The sequence below is a fragment of the Schistocerca gregaria genome, chromosome 4 (genome assembly GCF_023897955.1).
Source record: "Schistocerca gregaria isolate iqSchGreg1 chromosome 4, iqSchGreg1.2, whole genome shotgun sequence".
NCBI lineage: Eukaryota > Metazoa > Arthropoda > Insecta > Orthoptera > Acrididae > Schistocerca > Schistocerca gregaria.
The window spans coordinates 195,471,027-195,479,896 of NC_064923.1; positions in this window are offsets into that span (position 1 = coordinate 195,471,027).

The following is an 8,870-nucleotide window of genomic DNA, read 5'->3' on the forward strand; positions in this document are numbered from 1 at the left end:
AGAGATGTTATGGTACTGCATGTTTAGGGGGGGGGGGGGGGAGAGGAGGGAACAGACAGTTTATGTTCTTTATGTACAATGTGATTGGCCGGCCGCGGTGGCCGAGCGCTTCTAGGTGCTGCAGTCCGGAACCTCGGGACTGCTACGGTCGCAAGTTCGAATCCTTCCTCGGCCATGGAAGTGTGTGATGTCCTTAGGTTAGTTCTAGGGAACTGATGACCTCGGATGTTAATTCCCATAGTTCTCCGAGCCATTTGAACCATACAAGGTGAATGACAACCACACAGCTGTTATGTAATAAAGGAAAACTGGGCAATTAAAGCAGGATGTTATTGCTCCATCACCTGATGACGCACTCTATGAAATACGCATGTCATTCACTGCTTCTCTGCATTCCTTCTGTGTAAAATTACCAGCTGTTTCTCTGCCATTGATCTCTTTTGAAATGTGAGTTACAGTGTTCGTTTGTCTCACTGTGGAAATAGTAAATATTTCCATTGATCAGTTCAGCTGGTATGATTTCACGAATGCTATCTTGTATTTTGAAATATGTAATACATCAGTTGCATTAAATTTCTCTTTGGAAGAATCCAAGAATCTACCATTTTAATATAGGTGTGTTCTGTATTTAATAATTAATTATCAGGAACGTTAATTGTATTATTTTTATTGTTGGATGTACGGTTCAAATGGCTCTGAGCACTATGGGACTTAACATCTGAGTCCCCTAGACTTAGAACTTCTTAAACCTAACTAACCTAAGGACATCACACACATCCATGCCCGAGGCAGGATTCGAACCTGCGACCGTAGCAGCAGCACGGTTCTGGACTGAAGCGCTAGAACTGCTCGGCCACAGCGGCCGGCCACGGTTCAAATATATTGCCAAATTATTTGTGGTGAACATTTACAAGACCTGTGAAGATTAAAATGCACTCGTGTGGTTTTTAACATTCTGTTTAATCGTTCTACCATACTTGCTGTCATGTGGTTGAATGTTGAATAGTGGTATATTCTGCACTGCTCCGATACCAACATGAAATATCTGTTATGAAACTCACCACTATGATCAATTTGACGGTTTACAGAATATAAATTCGTTCTAAGACGCATCTATTTCACCATAACCTATGGAACTTCCTTCTCCATCTTTTTTTTTTTTTGCCGGTAATATCTCAGAGAATTTTAAATATGTATCAATGACCCCTGAAATGTATACCCGTAAGATCTGCCTGCTAAGAATCATCCAGATCTTAAATTTTAACACATCTATACGGGAATGTTATGCATGTCAGTTTTTGTAGCTCGTGAACTACTTGCTCCATAATTATTCAATAATACGCCTTTCTTTAAGCTATGAAATAACTGATATGGTTTCATTTATGAGCTGATACCACGAGCATTCTTGACCATTCTATAATTTGTTGGGGGATCATCATTGTATATGTAGGGTGGTCCATTGATAGTGACCGGGCCAAATATCTCAAGAAATAACCATTACACGAAAAAACTACAAAGAACGAAACTCGTCTAGCTTGAAGGGGGAAACCAGATGGGGCTATGGTTGCCCCGCTACATGGTGCTGCCATGGGTCAAACGGATATCAACTGCCTTTTTTTTGTTTTTTTTTAGTAGGAACCCTCATTTTTATTACGTATTCGTTAGTGCGTAAAGAATTATGAACCTTTTAGTTGGACCACTTTTTTCGCTTTGTGATAAATGTCGCTATAATAGTCACAAACGTATAAGTACGTTGTATAACGTAACATTCCGCCAGTGCGAACGGTATTTGCTTCGTGATACATTACCCGTGTTAAAATGGACCGTTTACCAATTGCGACCGGCCAGTGTGGCCGAGCGGTTCTAGGCGCTACGGTCGCAGGTTCGAATCCTACCTCGGGCATGGATGTGTGTAATGTCCTTAGGTTAGTTAGGTTTAAGTAGTTCTAAGTTCTACGGGACTGATGACTTCAGAAGTTAAGTTCCATAGTGCTCAGAGCAATTTGAACCATTGGAACCAATTGCGGAAAAGGTCGATATCGTGTTGATGTATGGCTATTGTGATCAAAATGCCCAACGGACGTGTGCTGCGTATGCTGCTCGGTATCCTGGACGACATCATCCAAATGTTCGGACCCTTCGCCGGATAGTTATGTTATTTAAGGAAAAAGGATGTGTTCAGCCATATGTGAAACGCCAATGATGATGCCCAAGTAGGTGTTTTAGCTGCTGTCGCGGCTAATCCGCACATCAGTAACAGACAAATTGTGCGAGAATTGGGAATCTCCAAAACGTCGGTGTTGAATGCTACATCAACATCGATTGCACCTGTACCATATTTCTATGCTCCAGGAATTGCATGGCGACGAATTCGAACGTCGTGTACAGTTCTGCCACTGGGCACAAGAGAAATTACGGGACGATGACAGCTTTTTTGCACACGTTCTATTTAGTGACGAAGCGTCATTCACCAAAAGGAGTAACGTAAACCGACATAATATGCATTATTGGGCAACGGAAAATCCACGATGGCTGCGACAAGTGAAACATCAGCGACCTTGACGGGTTAATGTTTGGTGCGGCAGTATGGGAGGAAGGATAATTGGCCCCCACTTTATCGATGGCAATCTAAATGGTGCAATGTACGCTAATTTCCTACTTAATGTTCCACCGATTTTACTACAAGATGTTTCGCTGCATGATCAAATGGCGATGTACTTCCAACATGATGGATGTGCGGCACATAGCTCGCGTGCGGTTGAAGCTCTATTGAATAATATACACTCCTGGAAATGGAAAAAAGAACACATTGACACCGGTGTGTCAGACCCACAATACTTGCTCCGGACACTGCGAGAGGGCTGTACAAGCAATGATCACACGCACGGCACAGCGGACACACCAGGAACCGCGGTGTTGGCCGTCGAATGGCGCTAGCTGCGCAGCATTTGTGCACCGCCGCCGTCAGTGTCAGCCAGTTTGCCGTGGCATACGGAGCTCCATCGCAGTCTTTAACACTGGTAGCATGCCGCGACAGCGTGGACGTGAACCGTATGTGCAGCTGACGGACTTTGAGCGAGGGCGTATAGTGGGCATGCGGGAGGCCGGGTGGACGTACCGCCGAATTGCTCAACACGTGGGGCGTGAGGTCTCCACAGTACATCGATGTTGTCGCCAGTGGTCGGCGGAAGGTGCACGTGCCCGTCGACCTGGGACCGGACCGCAGCGACGCACGTATGCACCCCAAGACCGTAGGATCCTACGCAGTGCCGTAGGGGACCGCACCGCCACTTCCCAGCAAATTAGGGACACTGTTGCTCCTGGGGTATCGGCGAGGACCACTCGCAACCGTCTCCATGAAGCTGGGCTACGGTCCCGCACACCGTTAGGCCGTCTTCCGCTCACGCCCCAACATCGTGCAGCCCGCCTCCAGTGGTGTCGCGACAGGCGTGAATGGAGGGACGAATGGAGACGTGTCGTCTTCAGCGATGAGAGTCGCTTCTGCGTTGGTGCCAATGATGGTCGTATGCGTGTTTGGCGCCGTGCAGGTGAGCGCCACAATCAGGACTGCATACGACCGAGGCACACAGGGCCAACACCCGGCATCATGGTGTGGGGAGCGATCTCCTACACTGGCCGTACACCTCTGGTGATCGTCGAGGGGACACTGAATAGTGCACGGTACATCCAAACCGTCATCGAACCCATCGTTCTACCATTCCTAGACCGGCAAGGGAACTTGCTGTTCCAACAGGACAATGCACGTCCCCATGTATCCCGTGCCACCCAACGTGCTCTAGAAGGTGTAAGTCAACTACCCTGGCCAGCAAGATCTCCGGATCTGTCCGCCATTGAGCATGTTTGGGACTGGATGAAGCATCGTCTCACGCGGTCTGCACGTCCAGCACGAACGCTGGTCCAACTGAGGCGCCAGGTGGAAATGGCATGGCAAGCCGTTCCACAGGACTACATCCAGCATCTCTACGATCGTCTCCATAGGAGAATAGCAGCCTGCATTGCTGCGAAAGGTGGATATACACTGTACTAGTGCCGACATTGTGCATGCTCTGTTGCCTGTGTCTATGTGCCTGTGGTTCTGTCAGTGTGATCATGTGAAGTATCTGACCCCAGGAATGTGTCAATAAAGTTCCCCTTCCTGGGACAATGAATTCACGGTGTTCTTATTTCAATTTCCAAGAGTGTATTTCATGACATGTGGACTGATCGTCGAAGCATCATAACATGGCCCGCACGTTCACTGGATCTGATGTCCCCGGATTTGTTTCTGTGGGTAATGTTGAAGGATATTTGCTATCGTGATCCACCGACAACGCCTGACAACATGCGCCAGCGCATTGTCGATGCATGTGTGAAAATTACGGAAGGCAAACTACTCGCTGTTGAGAGGAATGTCTTTACAGGTATTCCCAAATGCATTGAGGCTGACGGACATCATTTTTTGCATTTTTTGCATTAATGTGGTATTTACAGGTAATCACGCTGTAACAACATGCGTCCTCAGAAATAATTTCACAAAGGTACATGTATCAAACTAGAACAACGGAAATAAAATGCTCAAACGTACCTACGTTCTGTATTTCAATTTTAAAAAACCTACCTGTTACCAACTGTTCGTCTAAAATTTTGAGCCATATGTTTGTGACTATTACAGAGCCATCTATCACAAAGCGAAAAAGTGGTCCAACTAAAAAATTCATATTTCTTTACGTATTACACGAATATGTAGTAAGAAATGGGGGCTCCTACTTAAAAAAACGCAGTTGATATCCGTTTGAACTATGGCAGCGCCATCTAGCGGGCCAACCATAACGCCATCTGGGTTCCCCCCCTTCAAGCTAGACAACTTTCGTTCTTTGTAGTTTTCTGGTTTGACTCTTATTTCGTGAGATATTTGGCCTGGTCACGATCAATGGACCACCCAGTGTATATATACATACGTTTCATCAGTTAATTCTAGGATTTATCAGTTATATTACTATTACTGTAACACACACACGTATATATATATATATATATATATATATATATATATATATATATATATATATATTTGTGAACAAGGCAGAAAAGACAAAAAACATTGAAAAGTTACACAGTGAAATGTATTCACGATGCCAAATTGACTCATCGACATGCAGGCAGACCGAGACAATAAGTAGTTCATAGTTGTTTACCAAGATCATTTGACAAAATATGTTATCCTCCACGCACTAACTTCGAAAAGAGATGATGTAGCATTTCTTCTTTTGTAAACTTTTGCCACTTTTGGTGCCCTAAGTATCCTTCGTTCTGATGGTGGTAGAGAGTTTTGTAACCAACTCATTCAAAATTTATTTGGGTTGTGGAGTGTTGTAAAGATAGTCCACGGGAAGCCGAGGCACACTTAGACTGAGGGATCAGTCGAAAGAGCAAATCAAGGTATCGAAAATATGCTATCGACTTGGGTGGAAACAAATGAAACTTAAAAATGGTCTGAAGGGCTGTGGTTTGTGCAAGCAATGAAAAGTAGGGTCTCTCATGATGGGATCAGATGCTCACCATATGAAGGAACGTTCGGGGTTTCATGAAAATGGGCATTGCGATCTCAATTGTTCCACGTGATTTGATTTAAAATATACACACTGAAGGAGACTTGCAAACATTGTTAAACTTCACTTTCACTGACTCACAGGAAATTGAAAGTGACCTCCAAGGAATTGATGCCAGTGAATAAAGTACTGAAACAGAAGGAACAGAGGTAGAAAAGGCGGCTGCAGCAGGTGAGAAAAAGAGATACAGCATTTGACGACAGTTAACAACGTAACACCGACATCAGGTGATGGTTGTGATGAGATGCTGACAACTTCCAACAGTGGTAATAAACTGGGCAAAGAAAATGGAAGCAGCCTCATGTAACAAATATCCAAAAACTTCAGTTGGACAAAATGTGATAATAAATGTACCAGATGTAGACAGGGCAAAAACTAATGCAAAATCTGTAGTAGCAGTAGTGATAAATATTATGGAAGACGAATTCTATCAGCTTGGTACTAAAGCTGGTAAACATAAGTCAGTGTACACTAGGAACCAATTTACATTGGGCAAGGAAAATTTTATCAACGTCGAAGAAGTAGCAAGAAAAGAAATTAGTCTCTGGGAAGTGGTTGCCAAACAATCTTTTGTTGGAGGACAAGGGTTCAAAAAGTGCAGTTGCTTAGAAAAGTGTTCCACTAAAAAATGCTTGTGTAAATCGTCTTCCATATTATGTAATTCGAAATGCCACAACAGTCAGCCTTGTTGTAACAAAAATTAACGTTCACAAGGTAAGGTTTTTTACAATTTTCACTAATATGGAATATTGCTCATTATAATCAAATTGGGATGCAAGAATGTTTATAATATATAAATTTACAATAAATACAAACAATTTCAATAAATGGCTAAGCTATTTTTTTAATGAATATGGTTTTACCAGTTGCTATGAGTATATCCTAAAATTTACCAACAGCTCTTGGTAAAAGTTAGAAATCTATGCATATAATAAGAGATTTCGAACTTTTACCACACCGTAATGGTAAGTCTTAGGTTTCACCAGTTAATTCTAGGATTTACCAATCATCTTAATTTTACTGTAAAGTAGCATATATATATATATATATATATATATATATATATATATATATTGTGTGTGTGTATGCATATTGCAAAGATTGATACTTTACTATTTTATTCTGAATGCAGACACCAGTGCTACGTAATCGTAATCCTCTAATGCTAACTTAGTAGTCTTTTTCGACTTTGCACTGTTTGCACTTTGGTTACTCCTGTACTGGCTTCCTTAGACGGTACACATTAGTCATAGCTAATATTTGAGCATACATTTATAAATAATCTGTTAAATACTTGTCAACGTCTCAAGTTTTTAAGACTATTAGATTCAGTAAAGAAAGTGTTCTTTTAAATTCTCTAAGATCAACATGTCTTGCATGCTTTGTTAAACTTATAGATCGTGTACCCAGCAATTACAGTTTCATCCATTTGATTCTATATATTTTATGTATCTTAAGAGCGCTGTATTGGTTAATGAGATCATCAAGAGTGTCATCATCTTCTTCGCCTACATCCAGCTTCTTGATTGTCTGAGAAAGTCATTTAAGTGTTTCAATTACAGGTTTAAATGGCTCTGAAGGAGAACATTTATGCCAGTGATGCATTTACTAATGCTTTCGGGATAGCCCGCGGTCTGGAGCGACTTGCCTCGGTTCGCGCGGCACCCTTCAGAGGTTAGAGTCCTCCCTCGGGCATGGGTTTGCCTGTTGTCCTTAATGGAAGTTCGTTTAAGTTAGATTAAGTAGTGTGTAAGCCTAGGGACCGATGGCCTCAGCAGTATGGTCCCATAGCATCTTACCACCAGCACCAAAAAAAACCAATACTTTCTTCTTGGGAATTTTTATCTGGATACTTTTACTGATGCTTTCTTTCCGAACGTTTATACCCCTAATACTGTACATCCTTCTCAGATGCTTGTATCCTCAGTACTTTTGCGGATATCTTCAGGATGGAGTACTTTCATAACTTCCTTGAAGCTAGCATATTGGTTATCTTTCACTTGCTCTCGAATCTTAAATTTGAAAGCTGCTCAGTCTTCACATAATTTCTGTTAATATGCTGATCAGCAATCTTAGAACTCCTGTAAACCATCCAAGTAAGGCTTTCAAGTTTGGTAGTACAACTTTTAAGATTTTCATTACTTGTTCAGTTTCCATACAGTTTGACATGTGCATCATCACCTCAGAATGAATGCATGACATAAGACTGAATTTGTCCATAATGAAATTAATAATTATTCATTTACTTTTAATACACATATCATATACATCAGCTGACAGTTCCATCACACAGACTGTTTATATGTTAAGTGCTATGATGTTTCATATTTTCCAAATGCTTGTTTCATGTTTTGTATCAACATATTGAGTTGTTTTGTATACATCTAGAAGACTATTCGGTAAGTCAGCTCTCAAGGCTGAGTACCTTTGCTAAGTGAAACTGCACTGTATGACCATACTCCTCCCTGGTTTGCAGTATACAGCTGTATATTTGTCCATTATCTTTTTCTAAAAAAACTGGAAATTTCGATTATATTGTCCTTCATTCAGTTTTTTTGTTTTATCAATTACCCAAAAAAAACTCAGTACTCTATATGATTCCAGAAATCCCCACATAGGGCTATAAATTCAGTGGCCGTCATGTCAGTACCTAAATGTGCTTGATAAATATGACTTAAATCCATATCGTCCTGTTTTAATGCGATAATAAGGTTTGTGTTATCCCTTACGGATTCCTTCGGAATGCTAGCGCATCCCTGACTCACACAGAAGATGTCTATCACTTATGACGACCGAAACGTACATGTTTTCGCACTTGGTCCTGATTTTCCACAACAACATTGTCAAATATACATAGAGCGTTCAGCTTTTTCTTACAGTGGCATTAGCTGTTTTCACTGTGTGTCATGTAATAGCTGGTGCTTGAGTTGAAATAATGTTTTTGAAATTATTCAAAGCGCGTTTCATCTGGGCCTGTTAGCAATGATATAACGTTCTCCTTGGCGCAGTTTGATGGACCATCTATTATTGAGCATATATTGTAAGGTAGGAGTGTTCCATTCTACTTCTCCTCTTTTACACCAGTATTGGAGGACCAGTCAAGTTATTCGCAGTCTTTGTGACTGGTGTGTATTGTTCACTCATCACTGGTGAAGATTATACCTTAGCTCATCAGGGATTTTACAGAGTAAAAAAAATGAATACGTTTGATTCTTACCCCTCTTTAGGTTCCACACCTGTCAGTAAAAGCGGAACCCTTAC